The sequence below is a fragment of the Miscanthus floridulus genome, chromosome 3, assembly GCF_019320115.1.
Source record: "Miscanthus floridulus cultivar M001 chromosome 3, ASM1932011v1, whole genome shotgun sequence".
NCBI classification, from domain to species: Eukaryota; Viridiplantae; Streptophyta; class Magnoliopsida; order Poales; family Poaceae; genus Miscanthus; species Miscanthus floridulus.
This window is the reverse complement of record NC_089582.1, coordinates 68484277-68509314: the sequence shown is the minus strand read 5'-3', so window position 1 is coordinate 68509314 and position 25038 is coordinate 68484277. Positions and strand designations below refer to the sequence as shown.

At 40.1% G+C, this 25038-nt stretch overlaps 1 non-coding gene across 1 annotated transcript; it reads right to left on the bottom strand.

Annotated features, from left to right (window-relative positions):
• Positions 1-24643: 24643 nt before the first annotated feature.
• LOC136547704 (small nucleolar RNA R71) lies at positions 24644-24754 on the bottom strand. Its single transcript, XR_010781667.1, has one exon. It is a non-coding gene; the product is annotated as a small nucleolar RNA R71 (small nucleolar RNA).
• Between the last annotated feature and the right edge of the window lie 284 nt (positions 24755-25038).

Below are 25038 nucleotides of genomic sequence, written 5' to 3'. Positions count from 1 at the left end.
AAATAGCTAAAGGACATCGACATATAGATGTTTCTATTTATTATTCATAACAATAGCATTTCGCATTTTACTTATCAAATTATGTTCCTAGTTTTAGTCAATGCCTGGAGTAGAACAGACTAATAAAGGGCAAGATGTTAGCATTTTCTCCTTAGAAGAATGTTTCAGGGATTAGTGTTCATGGATACCTATAAGAAATTCTAACTGTTGTTTCGGTTGCTGTGACACCCAAAATTCAAAAGGTTTGGACGGTACCACTTGGGTTCCAGAATGCTCATTGTGCAAGGCATGCTCTGCACTGCCTCTACTCATGCATCTTGTTCCCTTGCATAGGGTGATAACAAAGTTACATTTCACCTTGCTATCCCTCTCTATTTGAACACTTCTTAAATCAGTTCTGCATCAAATGATATATCTATGTATATATTTGGGTATCACTTTTACCTAATCTCCACACCATGAACCAAACTTTTGTCTGTATATACTTGGCTACAGCTTTTATCCAATTTCCAGTCTATGAACTAAACAATAATTTCCTAAGGCTCTATATATTTTGTTTATGCATAGTTTTTGGGCATGTTATTGTATCATATAATATGGTACTATGATACAAGCTTTAGTAATACATTATGAAGCTTCTGTTATTATGATGTGGCATGTCACCTTCATATTGCTGTTTGAAAGATGGATTTAACTTGAGATACTCAAATACATTATGATGCTTCTGTTATTATGATGTGGCATGTCATCACTTCTATTTTCTAAAATAGTGGGATGCTTCTGTTATTATGGCATGTCATCACTTCTAAATGGCATGTCAACACTCTATTATATAGTGCAGGGGTCTTGCAAACATGTGGCAGCAGTCTGTTCAGCATATGATGAAATTCTCCTATACATGACATGGATTATGAGCTGATGATCAACACTTGTGAGGAAGGCATCATCCCCTCAGCTCTTCATGATGAAATTCTACTCTCCTCTGTTATGATGCCATAGAAGCTCCAAGTGTATGATCAAAGTACCTGAATATAGGACTGCTGTGTGTCTAAAAAAGCAGTTTAAATTAGTTATGATGTATCTTCTATTATGGATAAGTGGAATTTAAAGGGTTGTGGGTGTCATGTTCTACATTTTCATCTCTGGCAGAAATGATGAACTGTACCATCTTGTAGTAGGCATATATTTGTCTATGTCCATCCTTGTAGTCCATCTTGTTTGAGTCATACAACATATGCAGTGGTTGGCCTAACTGTGAATTTTTTGCTTATCTTTTCTTTTGTCCATCTTGTTTGAGTCATACAGCATATGCAGTGGGCTAGTCCTGCTTTCTCTTTGTTTGACTACTACTACTACAAGTACTACTACTACTACAAGTACTACTACTACTAGTAGTAGTAGTGGTAGTACTACTACTAGTACTAGTACTAGTACTACTACTTGTACTACTAGTACTACTACTTCTACCACTAGTACTACTACTTCTACTACTTATACTACTTTTTTTTCTTGCATCTCTTAGAACAAGGCACGAAATGTCACGAACATCAAAGAGTGCATCCCGATGCCCCATGAATGATGAGCAGCCATCCCATTGAGAGCAAGAACTAGATGACTAGCTTACTCAGGAGCAGTTTGATAACGAGTTAGAAAAGGGTCTAGAAGTGATGCTTACTCAGGAGGACCTTGTCGATGATGAGGATCCAGTGGGGAGAGCCCAGGGAAGAGAAGGCGGAGAGGATGCCTAAGGCGAAGAAGGGGATGATGATGATGATGAGGATGAGGATGAGGATGACAACACCTCATCAGGGGGATATGTAAGTCCCGAGGATCCTTTCCCATGAGAACCCAGACGGAGGCCAATGAAGGATGAGTTGGACAAGGATTTTGATTCGAACGACGAGGTACGGATAAAGCCTTAGTAGCTTGTAAATTTGGCTAATGCTATGGCTATATGTTACCTCTGCTAACACTTTTGACCTACCGTATACATAGGTCGTCCCAACTCAACCTCTAAAAAGATGACATCGGCCTCCGGCTCGTCTTGCCGGACAACACATAGCGGGGCAAAGGAGATCAGAGGAAGGAGCCACAGATACTCATAATGAGGCCTCTACTCCACAACCTCAAGACACAACCACGACTGAGACTGCCTAGCCAAAGAGGAAATGAGGGGGGATTAGAAAGCCAAACCAATATCACGACAAGGCATGCTATGTGATAACGGAGGTTGGGCCAGACAGGCAGATCCTTGAGCCATATACATACAGGGCAAAATTCTGTAATCACATCGGGTTTGTAGTTAGAGATAAGTTGAACCCAGCTATCCGTGGCTGGAATCTTGTACCTATGAGCCAAAAGGTAGACCTATGGGAGAAGCTGAAGCAGAACTTCAGGTTTTCGGAGGGAACGCATGAGTTGGTACAAGAAAATGCTTTTAAGATAATGGGGCAGAGCTTTCAACGTTGGTGATCAGATCTAAACAAGAACTTTATCCAACAGAAGTTAACTCCTTTCCACGAGTATGGCAACATAATTCCTAGTCAATGGGAGGAGCTCGTGGCTGAGAAGACTTTAGAGGCATCATTGGCCCTCAGTGCCGGTAACAGCGAGCAGGCGAAGAAGAACCAACACTACCCTTGTCTAGGCCCCGGTGGCTATGCTGGCAAGCAAGAGGTCTTTAGGAAGATGGACGCAGAGGACGAAGCTGCCAGGAATACAAAAGTGCCAAAGTTGAAGCCACACCTCAAACAGTGGATATACGCGAGGAGTGTGGATTCATCCGGTAGTAGGCTCAAGTTTGCTAAGCCGGAGACCAGAGAGGTAGTATCAAAGATACTGAAACTTGCTGAAGGACAAGGAGAAGGGCGCATTCAACCCTTCCAGAGAGAGGGACGAGCTTACCGTTGCCTTGGGAAACCCCGAGCACATAGGACGCACCAGGAGGCTAGGGAAGAGGATGTCCTGGAAGCACGGATTCATAGAGGAGAGGCACATGTACAAGAAACATGGCAAAGACCGAGAGTCTAATGTTGAGCACCAAGTGAAGGCTCTAGTTGAAAAGATGTTGGTGGAGAAAGGACTGTCTACGATGGAGCCACAGACACTAATGAGGCCGCCCGGAGAACTGGTGGTAGTTGGTAGCCCTCTGGATGTTCCTAGCAGTCAAGGTTCCAATGCAACCGGAACCCTCGTCGATCGCATACGGGCGCCAACCAGTTGCAAATTGGTGGTTTCGATGGGCAGGCAAAACGTGATCATTGAGGTGGCAACGGGCGTGGCACATCCTCTGGGCGACACGTGGCACAATAGGGACATTCTGCAGGACTACACTCGGGTCGAGGTGCATACCATGAAGCTCGAGTTCATGACTTGGAAGATAGAACACCCTACTCCCGAGGGGCTTGTGTTACTCGGAGACGTCATGAACCAGTTCATACTCTGACACAGACGGGACATTGTATTGACCAAGTATTCGCCAACTCCGACTAAAGTTCATCCTCTAGAGCGACCCGTCGAGGACGGAGAGGTATACTCACCGGCCCATGACCATGACCACCACACGCTAGAGACTTCTCTACCTCGTACCGAGCAAGGACATGATGACATGCCACATCCTTCTCCACCTCATACCGAGCATGGGCATGATGACATGCCACGTCCTTCTCCAGCTCATACCGTGCAAAGGCATGATGAGATGCAACATCCTTCTCAACAAGCACAGCCGATACATGAACAATAAGTGTCTCATGAACAGCAATTGCCTCATGAACAGCCGATACGTGAAGAACAAGTGGCCCCTAGAGCAGGTGATGCACAAGTTGACAAGGACGTGCCTAAATAGGAAGCTCGAAATAAAATCTCAATTAAGATAAGGCCATCGTATGTGGGCATTAATGATGTCTCATCGGTGCACAAGTGGATGGCCCATGACCAGTTCAAGCCTAAGAACCAAGTAAAAGAATTCAGAGCACCAGCTTCTGAGGAGGGCACCACTAGCAAACTACACAAAGGGTTTAACAAGTATCCAGCTGCTGATAACCTCAAATGGTCAAATGATTGCCTAGATAAATATGAAAAAGGCAAGAACTTTCTACCAAACCGAGTCATATAGTGCTTGCCACGTGGAATGAGAAAGTTCCACAATTGGTACTTACGTGCTCAGATAACAGAACTAGAAATCTTACAAGCATGGATCCCTGCCGGCACATTTGGAGCCCTAGGTGGGCAAATTGCCGTTGAGTTTAAGGATATCCAGGCATGCTTCCATCTCGGACGAATGGAAATGAATCTAATTCGCATATGGTGCCTGTAAGTCCTTGCCCTCTCGATATGATATGAATGTAATCTTTTGATTTTCTTGTAACTAACCCGTGCCATAATTTGTAGAATGTAAGCGGACTTTGTGAGAAAGAGGCCAGCTCTAAAACATGGGTATATAGACCCTTCACCTATAGCATCAACAAATTTTAATTACCCTAAAGAGTGGGAACTAGATTGCAAAGAACTAGGAGCTAGAAAGACACTTAAGGAGAAAGAGGACATCAGGAATAAGAAAATAATGGAAGAGTCCCTCAAGGTTGCGGCATACATTGCCCTATGTTTTAAAAATCTCCAACAACACGATACTATATGAATACCATACCACTTCAAGTAAGTTCGACTGCATACTTAGCTTTGTTCAATATATTTTGTTCGATGTAAAAGAGCTTATGTGTTCCTTCTATGACTAAATTCATGCAGCGATCACTGGATTTGCATAGGTGTCTAGCTCTCACATAGCATGGCATGGGTCTTTGATTCAACGGATTTCTCAGTCGAGACATACAAAGACTTCATAGCGATTGTCAAGACGTATACATATCGACAATCCTTATTTTAGCTACTATGTTTTTATACATACTTGTAAGGTTCAATGTAGGATACTAATAAGTTGTATTTGCTAAAACCATTGGAACAAGGCATTCAAGTACTATGTCCAGGAACATAAGAGGAGGCATCATTCAAATAGGAAGGAAAAGTTGTATGTCAAAACTCTATGACAGAAACCCCAATCTGGTAAGTTTGAACCTCTTCGCTCGTAGTATGAAAAAGTTCGCATATGTTGTGATATAGTAAACCTAAACTTGTTCTCTTGTAGTTGGAGAAAGATAAAGACACGAGAAGGAACCCATACAAGAATGACGAGCTCTTAGAGATGGTCGGCGACCTTTACAACTTCATAATAGACCAGATTGTGTACCATAAAGGCACTTACCATCATCTTCTTTCTGACTTAGGTAGTAATCCTCTATACCAACACCTTCGTGAGACTGATAGGCTAGCCCTAGGCCGTTGATGACAATGTGGACTTGTGGTATGGTTTGGATCAGACTTTGGAACGGTTTGGACTTTGTTTTGCATGTGGACTTATGGATTTCTTAATGAACTATGTTATAATGATGGACTTCATAATGGACTATGTTGTAATGATGAATTTTTATGAATTATGACTTGTGATGATGTTCTAAATAATGGTCTTGTGTTTGTGGATGTATATATGTATATTTGTGGCGGTCAGATTCGAATTTGAATGATATATATATATATGTGATCAGATTTGAATTTGAATTTTTTTTTTTTTGCTGGAAAATCCACTGCAGGGATGGTTCTTGATTGAACCGCCCTTACAAATACACACACTAGGGGCGGCTGGTGATACAGCCGTCCTTACAGAAGTCCACTACAAGGGTAACTGATATTACCAGCCACCCCTACAGAGGGCACTGTAGGGGCAGCTGAAAACACCAGCCGCCCCTACAGAGGGCACTGCAGGGGCAGTCAGGAAATCGTCCCTACAAAGACACCCTCTATAGGAACATCCTGGGAAGGGCGGCTGGCGTAGCTGCCCTTATATAGGCTCTAGAGCCTCCCCTACAGTTACCTTCTGTAGTAGTGCCGGAGACTTTTCCAAATCATCCATATTAGCTGCATGTTCTTTGCCCGAATTATTTAATTCGGTCATAGCTACTTCGCTGATTTTGTCAAGCCAATATAGCAACAGTTATTGTCTTTCGCTTCACACTAAGTTGAAAGTTGAACTAATATGATCTGGACATTGCAAGGATGTACTCATTTTCGGATATAAGGTGAATCATCATTTTTATTGATCATACCGCTGCTGCTTGCCGATACCTCTCGTTCTTAGAATAGTAGACCCCTCTTTTGATGCTCTACGCTTCTCCATCATTTTTGGCTGTACTAGCCGAACTCATACTCTTACCAGCATGAATAGGCTCTTTTTATCAGCATCAATATTCTTTGCTCCTATTTTGCGAAGGCAAAGAAGCAACATTTATCCTGTGCGCCTTCTGGATATAAACCCCTCCTTCGTGAGTCCTCTGGATTTGATGCCTTATATCCACAGGAAAAGACAAAGTCATATTAATAGGAGCCGATAGATCAACCGTATCGGCTTTCTGCTTAGTTCATCTTTGGTTTTCTCCTTTTTGAGGATCTGGAACGCCTAAGTGAGCTCGCCATCGGGCAGCTCATGGGTGGCTCTGAAGAATGTCATGGCGACGAAGCCGATGTCGAGCATACAGTAGAGGATGAAGATGAGCTCGGCGGTGCGTGGGGTGTGCGCAGTGGGTTCAGGCCCCCCGACGCGTAGCTGATGTAGGAGCTCGAGACGCCGAGCGTGTTCATCTCAAGGATCTTCTCAGCATTGGTTCCTGTGATGGGCTGATAATAGTATGACACCTATAGATGTATGCTGAAAGAAACAAACAAACCAAAGCAGATGTCCTTGCAAATTTGGAAGTAGTACTCTGGCTTTTAATAATAATATTTTAGAAAACCAGCTGCTAACTTCTCCCTCTGTGTCTGCTCCATGCTCTGCTTTTATGCTCATGGCTGGTTGATCTGACGTGCTACTCCTCGGTCTTGATACTCCTGAAGGCAATGTTATCTGGCTTATTGGCTGTTCGCTAGGTGTACATAAGCTAGAATAGCCGATTCAATCTGAATGTGACTCGGTTAATGTATAGGCCACGTTGATCTTCTGAATCCTCTGTTAGCTGCTTCTTTATTGGTAGTTTTATCAATAGTAGCCAATGAAGCTAAGCGAAAAGCAGATTCCTCTTCTGAGCATTCCCTAGTGGTCACTTCTGTATCCCCACTAGTTCAGTTTATTCCCTACATAGCTGACTGCATCGGCTGATAGTCTCCTTTCTGGTTTTGGAGCCAATAAAGGTGCTAGCCGAATAATTAATAAGTACAAAGTCCTTGTTAAGTACAGAGATACGGCTGCCATTTTCTTTGTTTAGTCGGTTGTTACTCATTTGTCTGATTGGCTGCTGCTTCTTTCTAGCTTGATCTGTTATTGGTGTTGTCTCCCTGGTAGTAGACCTCCTGAATGACCATGACATCCTTGATGACGATGATGAGGTGATCAAACCGAATGACCCAGTTCTAACATCTGCGTACCAGAACTCCGCCTTTTGGAAGCCATCCATTTTGCCAACTGTGGTGCGACAATCTATTATGTCGCTGTGGGACTCCATGCTAAGTTATCTGAGGGACGTGGCAATGGACACTGGGCACCACATGATCAATTTGGCCATGGTGGTCGTCGGATCGAACCACCCATCGTGGTTGACGTCAACACTGCTGCACTTCTCTAAGAAGGATGTAGGTACATTGGGCATCACACACTAATGTTTCCTATCGTGTTGATGAGGCTCCATGATTACGATGATGAGCAGCACTCTCTGCACTGCTTGGCTTCTAAACTTCTATCAAACATCAAGACCAACGAGCTGTTGTCCCCTTCCATGGCATCACTTGTTTGCTTTGGACCTTCAGCCGCCGCACTTTAGTTGGACATTTTTCGTGACGCCAATTTGATTTGACTTTGATTCCTCTGCCAGAAATAAGCAGCTTGGCCCTTGGCAGTTATCGTGACTGGAGATTCGCCAGATTCCCCTAACGATCATTGCGTACAGAGCCTGCTCCACAGCGGTACAATTGAATCTATCGCTGAGCCTCCTCGCATGCATCTTCTTGGCTCACCAGTAGTGGAAGGTCATCCGAAGCTCGTGCTCTCAAAGACATAATCCACGATGCTTTGGCCCTTGGTTCCTGGCCACCATACTATTTAAATATGTGCCTGAGCATCTTTTATATTTGGAGCCAATATTTCCTTTTTTGCTTGAAAGCCTCTTTGTTGGAGGATCTATCGGCTATTCTCTTTTGGGCATTTAGTACTTTATAAATTAATGGCCCCCCAGGCAAGATATGGTGGTTAAAGCATCTACCAGATTTGAATGCAACCAATCTTTTGTTCTTCCACAGAATGTTTCTGATCGATTCAACATCCTTTACCAATACTATAATGGGCTAATCTCCTTGAAATCACTAATTTAGGGTGATCTATAGCTGATGAGAGATTGGGTGAAGTCATCGTCTGATCACCATCCTGGAGAACCTGATCAGCGTCGAGGTGGTCTTTCTCTCTCGGCCTTCCAACTCATCAGCTTCTGATTAACAATAGAATAAAACCGGCCCCATATTTTTGAATCATCACAGTTGATGTACTAATTTCTTTAAATAGTTTGACACACCATTTAGCCATTGAAACAAAATAGTTGATTGATCTTTTCAAACAACCGATGCACTAATCAGCCGATGTAAGTCGGCTTGTCTTTTCTGGTCTCTTTTTCTCTGACACTGGACTTCTTGAGATATCAATGAATACTCCGACCTTGTCACGTGAGTAAATAATCGTGTGGCGTCTGAAATCATTCTCCTTGCTTCTCACGTAGACAATCTGAAGTCCATAATCCATATAGGTTGTGCTCCTTCGAGAAGCATCGGCTCACAGTGCTGACAACTCAAGGAACAAGTCAAAAACATGCTGAGCAAATACGGGGCCCTGAAGGCAAAGCCGATTTAGATTGAAGCATGTCTGACACAATTGCGCCAGGAACGAACCGATCTGCAAGCTGTGCTTAAAGCCAAACAAAGTAACCGAGCTTGAAGAGACAAAGTAAAAGTTGTATTGGCATCGGCTGTAGAACAAGCAGGTTGTCCGTGTTCTCTCTACTCTGAGCTGATGAGTGCCTCTGCTGCAACTCTCTCCCAATATGCGTATATCAACTAGACTTCGTCAGCTTTATGATCCCAATCAAACATATGATGCACTTCCAAGATCTGATTTATCCTCTTTGTGCCTATGTGCATTGTGTATATATATGGGAACCTGACTTGTATGCACCACATAAAGGGCTCTATCGGCTTCATGTCTTGATCTTCCTATTCTGAGCTGATGACCAACTTTGATATATTATTTGGTCTAGACAGCAACACTTGGTCTCTTGACCCTTGGTCGCTTGTATATATCTTCGCTTGTGTCAGCTGCACTTGTACTTCCATGATGCAGTTCACTCTGACTCATCAGCCATTGATGTGACCATCGGCTATTCATTGGTAGCAGGATAGCTGACGTTTCTTTTTGACAGTCGGTCGGTGCTTGTTTGCTTGATCGGCTGCCAAGTAAGGCTCAAACCGATGCATGGTGGCTAGCTTCTTTCTTGCTTCTTTACATCACGTACTCACATATACAGTCAGTCATCTTGTCCTTCCTTGCATAGACATTGGTAACTTAAAGAAACAACAATTCATTTGTTCCCTTTGTTTGCTTTCCAATACTGGCCACTAACCATAAAAGTTGTCCTTTGTTCTGGGCCACCATAACATAAATTCCAAGTGTCTTTTAATTCTCGGAGCCCAGTTGATATAATTTTTAGCCGATGGTCTTCTACCGGCTGTCAGGTTGCCAACTTCTTTCACGTCCCTGATGCAACCTCTCATGGTGATTCCTTCTCTTATTGAAACTTACTACTATGTCGCCCTCCATTTAGAACAAGCTTTCTGAGCCTATCACCTTTCACTTTCATCGTCAAATTGAGCTTTATATTCCTCAGGAAAAGACGAAACCATATTAATATAGGAGCCGATAGACGGGCCTCACCGACTTTCTGCTTAACCAACTTTTGGTCTTCTCTCCTTGATTTGCCAATTGCTGAATTTTTTTTGAATCAGCTGGGAAGATCAAGGTCATGACGACCATGTCGCCCGAGCTCGTCAGTATCAGCAGCCACCGACCGATGCGGTTGAGAGCGATCCCGTCCAACAAGGTGATTGCCGCACCCAGTTTTAAGAATAAAACTAGATACATATCATATGTGAGCTTAGAAAGTCAACTCTCACATATAGCTACAAATAAGAGTAATATCAAAAGACAATGCTTAATATATAACATACTTAGTATAGAAAATATAACCTTAGACAGCAAACAGCAGAAAGACAACTTTGATCTTCGGGTGAAAACTCCAATTCCACAGGGACAACTGACTGGTTGATCACAAGCCTAATTCCTCCAAACTCTAACAATCTAGTACCCATCCGGAATTTTTCTAGAGATTTAAAAAGTAAAGCAAGCAAAGGTACAGGTCGTACTCAACAACTATAACATGAGGTTTATGAGGCTCGAAAGGCTGACACTGATTTAACTGCGATTAGCTTTTAATGAGTCATCTTTTAGCAATTGGGTAGCAACAAGTTTATTCACAATCCCATATAAACACATGATCAGGTAAACATTAATAATGAATAGCATAAACAATTAACCATTAATGAGCATCTTATCATCAGTATCATCAGTGTTCATCATATATTCCGTAAGGGTTCTAAGGTCGCTTGTGACCGTGAGCACGGCTGATATACCAGTTTTACACTCTTCAGAGGTTGTACACTTTCACTGTAAGTCGTGATTTACCCTTTCACCCGAGGTGTACTCGTTTTTCAAAACCTACTTGTTTTATTCTACCAAATTTTATATGGAACTGCTCGCTGAAGAGGAAATCAATATGATTGTCTCTCAGCCTATATCAAATTTTGGAAAGAAAAAACCAGAATTTTCTTCGTTTTTATCCACAAAGCAAAAAAGGTTCTAATCAAACCCACAATAAAATTGGAAAGAAAGATAAAGTAAGTAGACCTGACCCCTTGAATGATTCCTCTATCCGCTATTCTGATATATAAAGTTGATATAGGCTGAGAGACAATCAGATCGATTTTCTCTTCAGCGGACAGTTTCATATAGAATTTGTTAGAATAAAACAAGCGGGTTATAAAAAAAACTCTTTTTTATCAAAGGGTAAATCACGACTCACATTGAAAGTGTACAACCTCTGTAGAGTATAAAATTGATATATTAGCCGTGCTCACGGTCACGAGCGGTCTTATGACATTTACGGAATAGATGATCATTAATGGTTAATAATGATGAACACTGATGATACTAATGATAAAGATGTTCACTAATGATTATTGTTTATGCTATTCATTATTCATGTTTATCTAATCATGTATTTATGGGCTTTGTGATAAACTTGTTGTCACCCAATTGCAAAAAAGATGACTCATTAAAAGCTAATCATAGTTAAACCAGTGTCAGCCTTTTGAGCCTCATGAACCCCATGTTATATTTGTTGAGTACGACATGTACTTACGCTTGCTTTATTTTTTAAATCTTTAGAAAAATCCCGGATGGGTACTAGATTGCTAGTCTAAAGGAGTTAGGCTTGTGATCAACCAGTCAGTTATCCCTATGGATTTGGAGTCTTCGTCTGAAGATCGGAGTTGTCTTTCCGCTGTCTATACTCTGAGGTTATATTCTTTATGCTAATACGTTATGAATTTAAGGTTTGTCTATTGATATTACCCTTATTTATAGCTATATGTGATATTTGACTTCCTAGGCTCACATATGGTGTGTATCTGGTTTGTCCTTAAAACCGGGTGCTACAAAGTGGTATTAGAGCAATGCTGACTGTAGGACGCAAGCCTAGTAGAAACTGATCGTTCGAAGGTTTAGAAGTTGCTAAAAAAACCCTTGCTCTATGAACCTTGATATTTTCTCTACTATATTTCTACCCTTGCTATTTATCTCTACCCTGGTGCTTATTTTAAAGTCTTTGTTCTTATCTTCACTCCTTAATTTGATATGCTTTTAGAACTGTCTCTCACCATTTTCTTGCATAATCTGAACATAAGTCTTAGGATTGTTACCCCTAGTATAATGAGGGCGATAGTATCGCAAGTTGAGTCAATGATTGAGTTATGCACCTTTATTGTTTGTTGAATTGTCATTATGCTTATGATTGTTTTGAATCTTTGTAATTATTGCAATGATCTTGTTGGGTGTTCCCACAATTTTATTTAGTTTATAGGCCTAAGGTAAAAGGATTAGTGCAATAAATAGTTGAGTTACGGTATTCTTCTGTTTTCTCTATCCTGTCTTTTCGGAGCAGCCTGCACTCTTCGGCTTATATCTCTAATCTTAGATGACCAAAAAAGCATGAGAAACTTTTGAACAATAGTAGACTTCAATATCTTTCTCTGAGCGCAAGAATCAGCTTGATAGCTATTTTGGTTATGGAGATACGAAAATCACAAGACGATGCATTTGTGCTGTTAGGAACCTGGAACAGTTTCTGTTGTACACTATTTTTGACCAAGTTAACTACAAAATTTGGAAAAGTGTTCTATAAGGAAGTTGTGAAGAATTTTATAAGATTTCCAACGGTATAAGCTGTAATATCATTGGATTAACAGAATAAAAGTTACAACCATTTTACCGCGCTGTTGTTTTTCTACTCATGAGAAATTTCAGATTTCTTGTTCTTGCCCATACACGAGAGTATTAATGGGATGACAGAATGTCTTGATATTAGTTAGCTCATCTAGAAGGAGGTGCAAGCTATACTTTGGTGTCCCCTAGTTTATCTTTCCTTAAGGGGAGTAGCCAAGTGGAAGAATTTATAAGATGAAGTATCCTACGTTCTAGTTTGCATAGCGAAAGCGTGGTGGTACCCAAAGATGTGAGAGAAACTCAGAGTCTCAATGAGGTTTGATTAAAGGTTCAAGCGAGGTTTAACCAAGATCATCAAGATATTAATAATGCTACTGGAAGAAGTTTTTAAGTTAGTTTGGATCAAGAAACCTCAGCTAAGTGTTGAAGGAGTCCAAGAAAAAATTGAAGTAAAATCTAAGTATTAGCTTTGCTAGATCCAGACAAGAGTTTTATAGCTATAATGATGCACCTTATCAAAGGTGTGGGATGTGTTCTTAAACCAAAAGAAAAATAGTAGCTTGTTCATTAAGTCAACTAAGGAAGCGTGAGTTGAACTACCTAACATGTGTCTTGCGTTATCCATTATGGAGCATGAAAGTACTGTCTTTTTAGGAGTAAACATGACATATAAGAGGATCACAAGAATCTACAGGACATCTTCACTAAGTTGGTCTTAAGCTTGTAATATCCTCGTTGGAATGAAAATTGATTATGACTTAGAAAAGTGCTAACACCTGGAGAAGTAAAAGTTGCGACCGATGTCCTTAGCAATGGAGAATTGTGCTAAGAAGGTTCGGGTGACACCAAGGACTAAGAATTTTATTCCAAGTTTGAGCAACTTGACCGGAATCATTAATGTTTTGAAGGTTGGTAGTAGAATTTCCTTCTGACTAAGAGATTCATCGGGCTTTATTGGAAGATAAGTATTTTAAGGAAGAAAATTGGTATTATAGGAAAGGTGCCTAGTGATTGGAGATACCAGAGTATTGTTTGGAGTATTTGTCAAAAATCTTGGAATTAGTTATAGGTATGCAAAGTAAGATGGAATTCTTATCAAGACAATGGAACTGCACGAGGAAGTAAAGAAGAATTCAAAGGCAGAATATTCGTATCTCCTAGTCGACGTCGTCCGAATCTCGAGGACGAGATTCATCTTAAGGAGGGTAGAATTGTAACACCCCAAAATTTGCCACTTTTGAAAATAGAGTTAAAATGATTTATTTGTGAATTCTTGTGCACATGAAAACATAGGAAAATAAAATTTTCAGAGCTTTCGGAGTATTTTTCGTGGCTTAAATAATGATTCTAAACTTTTCTAGAATTATTTTATCCATGAAATTAATTAATTCTAAAAATAATAAATCTCTCATTTTTCACAACACTCAAAGCCCATGTGCAATAATCCAAATAAATCCTAAAGGCCATGCATTTATTCACTAATGGACTTTAATGATTATTTAGGCCCATTAATAAATGTGGAGGGTGCAACATCAATTAGTACCATATTGCTAGTTGATGTAGATATGGGGAGTTTTTTCTCTCCATAAATATGTACCAACCCCTTGGGCAAAGTACACCAAAACTCCCATAAGGGGAGCCTCTAGTTTGGGAAATCCCTCATGTAGTAAATTAGATTTTTCTTCTCCTTCTCTTGTCGTTGCCGTTGCCGTGTTGAAAGAGACTTGGCTGCTCCTCATCTGGTTGAAGTTTGTTCGCTTCCATCAGCAACACTACTGGACTCAGTGAATTTGCCGAGTGCCAGGGGCACTCGGCAAAGCCCAATTTGCACTCGGCAAAGGCTTTGCCGAGTGCTGCACTCGGCAAAGAGCACTCGGCAAAAAAAGAGTCGGCAAAGACGTCTTTGCCGAGTGTCTTTTGTCGGGCACTCGGCAAAGCCTTTGCCGAGTGCCGACACTCGGCAAAGTTGGAACCGAAAAAAAAGCCGAAAAAATGGGAATTTTTACCCAAAAAAAATGAAATTTTTTTTTAATTGGTGGAGGCCCCCACCGGTCAGCGCCCATCCATCTCCGGCTTTTTTCGCGTAAATTTCACGGCTACGCGGCCGACGGGATTCGAACCCAAGACCTCCCGCTGCGCACAAACCTCCTCTACCACTACACCACACTGTCACTTGTGTCTGCATTCCGTTTTAGTTCCCAATATATTATACTAAACCGAGTGTAAATTACTTATTTGAGACCCTAAATGAATTCAAATCAAAAAGTGGTCAACTACAAAGTTTCATAACTTTTTGAGATCTACAATTTTCATTTAGTAAGTTTTTCCATCCGAGGTCGTTTGAAAAATTTGAATTTTAAATTTAAGAGATTCAAACGTAGTTTTGCATGATAAGATGATTTCAAATCAAAAAGTTGTCAACTACATAGTTTCATAACTTTTGGAGATCTACAATTTTCATTTAGGAAGTTTTTTCATCCGAGGTCGTTTGAAAAATTCAAATTTTAAAATTTTCAAATTCAAACGTCGTTTTTGCATGAAAAATGATTTCAAATCAAAATGTTGCCAACTACAAAATTTCATAACTTCTCAAGATCTACAAAGTTTATTTTGGTCATTTGTTCATCCGACATAGTGGTAGTAACATTGTTCACAAATCATATATATCTCTCTTCTATTTTCATGAAATTAATATGAGAGATGTATATTTTATGAACAACGTTATTGTCGCTTTGTCAAATGAAGAAATGACCAAAATAAACTTTGTAGATCTTGAGAAGTTATACAACTTTGTAGTTGAAAAGTTTTTCATTTGAATTCATTTAGGGCCTCAAAAATTGATTCGAAAAACTGATTTGCCGAGGGCCAAAAAAATGCACACGGCAAAATACCTCTTTTCCGAGTGCCAAAATATAGGCACTCGGCAAAATACGGCTTTGCCGAGTGCTAGAAAAAAGGCACTCGGCAAACTGAGAGTAAATTGCTTGTTTGAGGCCCTAAATGAATTCAAATCAAAAAGTGGTCAACTACAAAGTTTCATAACTTTTTGAGATCTACAATTTTCATTTAGTAAGTGTTTCCATCCGAGGTCGTTTGAAAAATTTGAATTTTAAATTTGAGAGATTCAAACATAGTTTTGCATGATAAGATGATTTCAAATCAAAAAGTTGTCAACTACATAGTTTCATAACTTTTGGAGATCTACAATTTTCATTTAGGAAGTTTTTTCATCCGAGGTCGTTTGAAAAATTCAAATTTTAAAATTTTCAAATTCAAACGTCGTTTTTGCATGACCAGATGATTTCAAATCAAAATGTTGCCAACTACAAAATTTCATAACTTATCAAGATCTATAAAGTTTATTTTGGTCATTTGTTCATCCGACGTAGTGGTAGTAACATTGTTCACAAATCTTATATATGTATCTTCTACTTTCATGAAATTAATATGAGAGATATGAGATATGTAGATTTTATAAACAACGTTATTGTCGCTTTGTCAAATGAAGAAATGACCAAAATAAACTTTGTAGATCTTGAGAAGTTATACAACTTTGTAGTTGAAAAGTTTTTCATTTGAATTCATTTAGGGCCTCAAAAATTGCTTCGAAAAAATGATTTGCCGAGGGCAAAAAAAATGCACACGGCAAAAAGCTTCTTTGTCGAGTGCCAGAAAAAAACACTCGGCAAAGACGTATTTTGCCGTGTGTTTTTGTTTGCCGAGTGTATTTTATTTGGCACTCGGCAAACACGGTATTTGTCGAGTGCCCGATAAAATACACTCGGCAAAGCCTCGGCACTCGGCAAATCGCCGGTTTCCGGTAGTGCAAGTCGCCAAGTCCGTCGCATTACCTAGAGCTGTCGGCCGCTGCGGAACCACTGACTGCACGCATGAAATTTCCGCTGCTGCCTTCACGCTCAAACATGTAAGACCATCAATGCTGCCCGTTCGTAGTTGTTCGTTGGTAAGCATCCCCACGTTTTCCTTCCTCTTTGTTAATTACACCATGTCCATTGATTACCGCTGCTGCATGCTGCTTTTCCATGTGTGATATATGTCTACATGCCAACCATGATCTATACCGCATAATACACAAGCAATCACGCCACCATCTCTGCCTTGTTGCCGGCCATGCATGCATGTTCATCACGTCCAGGCCATTCTTTGGTTCATCTCAATCTCTTGTGGCATTATAGCACTGATCCCACCTCCGCCGTTGCAGCTCCTGTGCCAAGCCAAAGTAGCGGAGCCGCCGGCAGTGAGGGGCCTAGCACCATGGGGACGGCCCACCGGGCGAGTGCGGGCTCTTCCTTCGGTTGGCCAGCAGGCCAAGCTCCTGGCCATGGCTCTTTTCCTTCCATGTGAGCTCCCTGTGCAGCAGCATCCATGACCATGGAGGCCACGATCTGCATGTGATAATGTAGAAGACAAGGTAATTACGAAACTACCACTAGTTCGTAATTCTTCCATTGTTTATTTGTTTTAATTCCGTTTTGCTTCATTCAAATTTTGTTAGGTTCGTGTCAATGTGATCTACATGTTAGTGCTAACGTTTTTCGTGTTACCAGCTTATGTGGTTATAAATAAAAATTTAATTAGTTAATATGCTGATAACTAGTTTTATAATTAAAATCAATATAGGTTTTTTACTTCAGTGTTTTGTATACGAATATTAATAATTGCTAACCTAGATATACTTTTAAATTAAAATTTTGTTTAGTTTAAACACGTTGCCTATGGGCTAAACTTGTTTAGATGCTCTCACATGTTTATTTTCTTTTGAAAAGACAAAATTTAACTTGATTATAGTAAGGAATGTGATAGTTTTTATAAGATATGATAAGATTAGCTTCAACTTGGGTTTTTAAATTAAATTATGATTTGTCTAATCTGAACTAATAACTTTTCCATGTCTTTGTCAACTAAAATAAATCAAGCTTATAGTCTTCTCTTTTCTTGTATAATATAAAACCCTATAGTCGTTTCTTTTCAACCGTAGTTTCGTTATCCACGTTTCTTGTGATCTCATGACCATAGCAACTAGCTCTTTTTCAGTATGTTGTTTTCTCTCATGTGGTGTATTATTCTTAGTTTTCTATGTTTGCTTCTTGTATGTTTGCCTATGCGTGATGTTTGCTACGAGTAGAACAAGATCCGTTTATGGGTGCTGAAGATCAGAAGGTGATGATCAGAAGCAAAGTATGAGAAAAATATGAGCAAGAGTAAAAGGCAAGTATAGCATGGGACCATCCTTGTTGCCTATTCACTGTTAATCATTTAATTCATACTGCATGTGTCTACCTTGACTGCCACTAAGGATTTACTAGTACTTTGTTACCCTGTACCTTGATCCCTTTGGGTTGTTGCATTGGGTAGTATGATGCTAGTGATCAACTACAACCATGATCTTGTAACTTGACTAATGTAATATGCAATAAACATTAAAAGATGTTTTTTAGCAATATGAAACAAGGGGGCTAGAGCATTGGGGCTGTTTTTATGGTGCTCTAGATTTCTCTCCCTAAGGACTTATCTGTAAGTGATCATCTAGGACTTACAGTACAACTGTGAGTGCTATATGGCTCTGGCTTTAGCTCAGTATGATGACCTTTTCTAGCTTGTTAGTGGTTACCTTTATTGGCGTAAGAATGGATTACAGAATCAGGTATAGTGCGGCCTCTGTCCCCTTGTATATAGGCTACGTATCATTGTGCCATCAGGAAGGGGGTCTCTACATATGGTTGTCGAGTGAATCTAATGACCCTAATTTGTTAGACGAACCTTTGAAAGGCTTTATAGTGAACCCTGCTGACCTTCCTTGGTAGTGGGTCAAGAGGCTGATCACCTTGGGCGAAAGGGTAAATCACAACTCACAGTGAAAGTGTACAACCTCTGCAGAGTGTAAAACTGGTATATCAGTCGTGCTCACGGTCTCGAGCGGCCTTGGAACATTTATGGAATAGATGATCACTAATGGTTAATGATGATGAACACTGATGATACTGATGATAAAGATGCTCACTAATGATTATTGTTTATGATATTCATTATTCATGTTTACCTGATTATGTGTTTATGGGTTTGTGATAAACTTGTTGCCACCCAATTGCTAAAAGATGACTCATTAAAAGCTAATCACAGTTAAACCAGTGTCAGCCTTTTGAGCCTCATGAACCCCATGTTATAATTGTTGAGTATGACATGTACTTAAATCTTTGGAAAAATCCCAGATGGGTACCAGATTGCTAGTCTGAAGGAGTTAGCCTTATGATCAACCAGTCAGTTGTCCCTGTGGATTTGGAGTCTTCGCCTAAAGATTGAAGTTGTCTTTCCGCTGTCTATACTCTAAGGTTATATTCTTTATGCTAATACGTTATGAATTTAAGCATTGTCTATTGATATTACCCTTATTTGTAACTATATGTGAGATTTGACTTCCTAGGTTCACATATAGTGTGTATTTGATTTGTCCTTAAAATCGGGTGCTACAATGATGACAGTGGTAGCGACGCTGGTGGCACACTAGACGTGACAATGAGCTAATCGTGTGATTCTAGTACTGGACCATGTGCGGGTATCGCCGATGTGCTTGCGTAGTGATGTGCTTGCGTAGTACTCCTGCAGTTACCTCCACTGCTGACGCACACGTAGTAGCCTTTGCTGCCGATGAGCTTAGTACTTTGCATTCAACAGATCTTGTATATGCACGTAAATTCTCTTAGAGTAAATCTTCTTATTTTTGGTTTCCCTTTATGAATACATCGGCTTTTAATATAATATGTCCAAAAATTCCTTTATAGCTGATTCTCCATCTTTGACCGGCCGATTCTAGAGTATATGTCCTGAATAGCCGATTCTTATCTCCACCAACCAAGAGCTGATTCTTCTTATCCATAGTAGTTGAAAACAAGTTGCCTGCGCGATCTAGACAAAGTCATCCATAGCCATTAATCGGCCTCCATGCCTCCGCTTCCTCCAGCTGATATTTTTAGGAGAAGTGATCGGCAAAAAAACGCCATCAACTTTTGGAGTGGATAACATTGGCAAGGTCTTGACAACATCCTTGATCAGCTTAATACATTGGTTCATGTTTAGCCGATGCAACAGTTGTACTCAATGAATTCCGTCCGCCATAATATTTTTGCTGGCTCATCCCATCAGCTTGTATATCTAGTCTTGAAAGTGAAGGAGCAGACGACAGTGGTGAAGAAGTAGCCTATGGTAGAGTACAAGTCTAATTTGCTCTCCTAATCCTCCTTGCTTTTGCTTCTTTTAATCTTCATTCACACGAGGACCAAGGGGCGCTAGAACTTTGTATCTCTATATCTCCCTCCAAATATATTAAACAATGATTCCAATCGGCCATGGATACTCATTTGGTTCTTGATTCGTACAGTTGGACTCAATTTCGTGATCATTTTCTTGTTTGCTTGGGCAGCTGCTTTCGAACAAAAAGATGCCTCTCTTGAAAAGCCTCTGAAGCTTCTCTTGGCTGAATCTCGTTGATGAAGTATAAGCTGACCGACAATTGTTCCACCATAATATGGAAACTAATAAAATATTAAGAATGGATCTGACTTCTGATCAAACGATTGTTGTCCCACCAGGCTTGTCAAAAAGTGTGCTGACATAAAAATGTGGCGATGTGATCAACACATAGCAAGCCAGATGATCTTGATGGAGTGAACCCGAAGATCTGCTTAGCTTCGACGCAAGAACAGTCAATTTTGGGTCCAAAGACATGCCAGTCAATTTGACCCTATAATTGACAAGGAGAGAATAATCAGTAGTTTAAGGTGGAATATGTCGGTGTTGCACAAGACAGTTCCAATATGTGGCCAAATAGCTGTTTGATATGTCCATTGACTACAGAGTTGACATCCAGCAATAAAGCAATATAAGAAAACATCGTCGGCTAAATAGAACATGATCAGTATAAAACGTTAAGCCGATAAGTTTGATGAAAAGAGTATAACACTCGAACAATCGACTGTCTACCATAAATGAATATATAAACAATCTGAATCTAATCTATTATCATCAATTTTGAGGTTCGACCGGATCGATACAGCTATGATAATGATAACAAACTAAAGCCAAAGAATTTATAAAACCATCTATATGTCAACAGATTCATGAAAACATGTTATATGTGTGAGAGCATAGGCAATCGTCTAAAACAGCCTATACAGGCATAGTAAACAAACAGAATACATATCTCGATCATGAACAAAACCACTAATCAATAATTTCTAATCTGAAGTCTTACTAGTGAGGTTCGACCGGATCAATGCAACTATGGTAGTATCATTAGATTACATCTCATTAACTAGTGAGTTTATTTAAGATTAAAACATGTCTTTGGATGCATACTATGTTTGATTGGAATAGAGATAAAACAACCGATCTAGCGGAATTAAGTCATCAATTTTGATATTTAAAGCGTGACCAGATCAAAGAACGACCAATTAAGATGATATGATGCTGATCTATCTCTATCTTAACCAGGTGATTTGTTATAATTAATAAAACATTAATTATAACAAGATCGATAACGGATGAATCAACCAAAAACAGCAAGGAAAATCTTACTAATCTTAGCAGATTCGATAACTAGTGATATTGTATTAAACAACAAGTTATTTAATACAAGATTGATAACTTTGATCTATATTATGATTCATAAGAGATCAATCAGCTGATGCAGCCTTACAAACTATGATACAGATCAATAACTAACTTATATTATGGCTCATAAAAGATCAATCAGCTGATATAGCTTTATAAGCACAATATAAGTCATGACGGTACTCACAAGCAAGCTGGAGGTCGATCAATCGATGCAGCCCGATTTGTTGAAGAACTCGTCGAAAAGTTACATTACTTCTACTCCTAAGGGTTGACGTGAAGCCAAAAAAGTAAAGACTGATTTTAATTGATGTGTGGATGCCTTTTACAATAGCCAAGAGGTACATATTTATATTCTAGACTAAGGACCCTTGATAACCTCCCCAGGTGACTTGCCTAAGAAAACAATAGGAAATACAAAAATACATGGACTCTAATTCCCTTATTTAAAGTCCTCGCTAATGAAGCCTTCTTGACCGACGTCTTTTCTTACCATATCCTTGCATCTATTGTGTACGTGTATTTCTACAATATGCCTGCCGATCTCCACTAGAACAATGCATGTAATCTTGGGCTTGTCGTGCAATCTTGCCAAACAATAGAGTCCAAGTCTGATACCTCTCCATGCTCCTTTGCTCTACCCTCTGCGCGATATATGTCTAGGCGTCATGCTCTTCCTAAATAAATATTATTTCTTTTCCTTCCGGTATACATTCATCTGGGGATATTTTAATGCACATACACCTCACGCTTATCCGTTTATGGCAACCAACAAGAGTCCAAGGCCATCAGAGATTGAACGCTTGCCTTTGATGTCAAATTAATCGACTCTGCTTTTCTTCCTTTAATCCTCCTCCCTCTCTATTCTTTTTCATTTATGCCGGCGGCACCTGGACTTTGATTATTTAATCCAAATTAATTATCCAAGGGAACTTTGTGATGCTGAGCTTGGATTGAAATGCGGTCGAACATAACAATCACCGTGCATGAGGATATATTAGAATAATTGTCTCAAGTCATGACTTGCGCATTTTCCTTGATCTTCTTGCTTCTGTTGCTTTTGCATATATATGTTCACATGTGGAGCACTTGGACTTCATACCTCTTCTCCCAAATTAAAGAATATTTCTTGGCTGGTGAGCACATCGGTTGATTCCTTCCTTAAAAGGGCTTTGCCAAATTTTGGTGCAAACACAATGTAACATGTATAAGGGTATGAATATAATCACCAACAAAGGTTTAGGGGTTTAAACTAATAAATTCTAGGAGTTTGGATGAATCTTTGTTTTCTGCACGGTTTATTCAGAAAACCGTCAAGGTGGACCTAAATGTCAGAATTAATCACGCTTATTCGTGGCATAAATAGCACTAGAAGGATCTAGAAGACACCACACCACGGCGAAGGGATAGAGGCCGCTAGGAAGGGCTGGCTGGCCCCACCTATAGACCAGCTAGCCCCTGGCCCACCTGTCAGCCTCCGCCTCGTAACGTCGGTTCTCCACCGCTTCCTAGGTTGCATCTACACCATCCAATTAAGTCGGTTTGATCTGAGGGCTCAGGACTGACGCCCCCGCCTATATATATCAGCCCCTGCCACCCCCCTGAGGCAATCAAACCCGAATCAAGTCATTTGAGAAGACAGAAACCCTAATCATCCTTAGAGCTCCACCGTATTCTAGGGCATAGCTAGCTAGGCTAGGCCTAGAGGGAGGCAAGCTTCACTTGGATTCCTGATCTTGTCAAGAGCGTGGCTTGGTATAGCTTTTGTACCCCCTCTCTTTTGTATCTCTCATTACTTTTATATGTTTGCTACAATTGTTATGACATTATTCCTCATATTAATCATGTTCCTAGTTATCATGTTCATCGTTTACTTTGATTATATGCTTAGTATAGTTATATTATCATTATATTTAAACATAAGTTCATATAGCGATCGCTCTGATGTACATGGGGTGAGTGGTCGACATTGTGTAAGCATGGTGCTTATACGTTGTTTACCTGCAGATGCACCCTATATTCTAGGCCATGTGGTAGATCGCGGATGTGACACTTCTATTGAGTCCTTTGTAGTCCACTCCCTGAATATTGGATAGGTAGGATTTAGTTACGAAGGAAGACAAGCTCTGTTATTAATCTTTCTTAGTAATATCCGTTATGTGTAGATACGAAGTTGATCTTAGCCATGATTACTAAGTGTAATTGCACCAATCAAAGTATGCTTTGACTTGTAATTAAGAATGACTTAGGAATTATTCCTCTAATATTCTACTTAGTCATGCTAATGCTATAGAAAGGAGTACTCTGAGTGATCAATGATTAGTTATTATTTACCATTCATATATATTTATCTCTTGACTTACCCCTATTATGAGTACAAGTTGGTTATGGTTATTCTCTCCATCGTACATATGAGTTATCAATATATTCCAACTGCCCATCCTTCCCTATGGTAAAAATATAAATAAGGATACCTAGAATACACCCGGGTAAAGTGCTACAATAATATATTATCTGTGTGTTTGCAGATTTCTTTCATTTATATATATTCTTTCTAGTCATATGAAATACTAAAGTACTTCTTAGTGCACTTCTAGAAGTGACACTAGGTAGTACCAACAAGCATTTCTGGCATCATTACTAGGGATGACAACTTAGTAAAAGTGATTCTAAGGAATGCCAACAACATTAGGTGGCTACTAAAACAAGTGACAGTTAATAAATACCAACAAGCATTTCTAATGCCGTTGCCGGGAAGGTAGCTTGGCAAAAAGGAATATTGATAAACTTGTACTTATTGACGTGATCGAGAAAACCATTTATCCCTGCTCAAGCAGGATTACCCTTGTTCTATCTACTTTGGTATCTTATATAGGGTAATGTATGACTGGTTTTGACCTTCCAACAAACTACGTTGAAGATCCAGAAACATTAATCAGAAGAACTAGAGCTAAACTCAAGAAAGTCTCAGCTTTAGAATCAGAAGACAACCAGACAAGGCATAGCTTAACACCAATTTTTGAAGCCATGGCTGACCAGACCCTCCATGAGTTCTCTGCTCCAACTACGGCTAACATCCATACTGGACCGGTTATCATCAGAGACAACTCAAACCAGCTCTCATCAACATGGTGCAAGCTAGTCAGTTTTGTGGGAAGGCACATGAAGATGCGAGTGCTCATCTCCAACACTTCCTGGAGATCTGCAGCACTTTCACCATCAAAGGAGTATCCAGAGACACCATATTACTTCGCCTCTTCCCATTTTTGCTTTTGAGGAAGGCAAAGCAATGGATCTATGTCAATAAAGATAGAAATACTACATAGGATAATTGCTCCACTGCCTTCCTAGCGAAGTTCTTTCCCATGGGCAAGACCAATGCTCCACGTGGAAGAATTTCAAGCTTCTAGCAGCAACACATGATGAATCTATCCCTGAGGCATGGGAATGCTTTCAAGACTATATAGCAGGGTGTCCACATCATGGGATGGAGAATTGTCTACTCATGTAGACTTTCTACCAAGGGTTGACCAATAGCACCCATGAGAATATGGATGCTGCTGCTGGAGGTGCATTCTTATCACTCACAATCCTAGGTGCAACAGCTCTCATGGAGAAGATGGCCTCCAACCAAGGTTGGAATGAAGAACGCCTTTAGACTCGCAAGAGAGGTGGATGTATGCATCAACTCAAGGAGGTAGACATGCTGTCTGCCAAGATGGACTTGCTGATGCAGAAGCTTGGAGACCAGGCCACCAAAAAGCAAGAAGCCA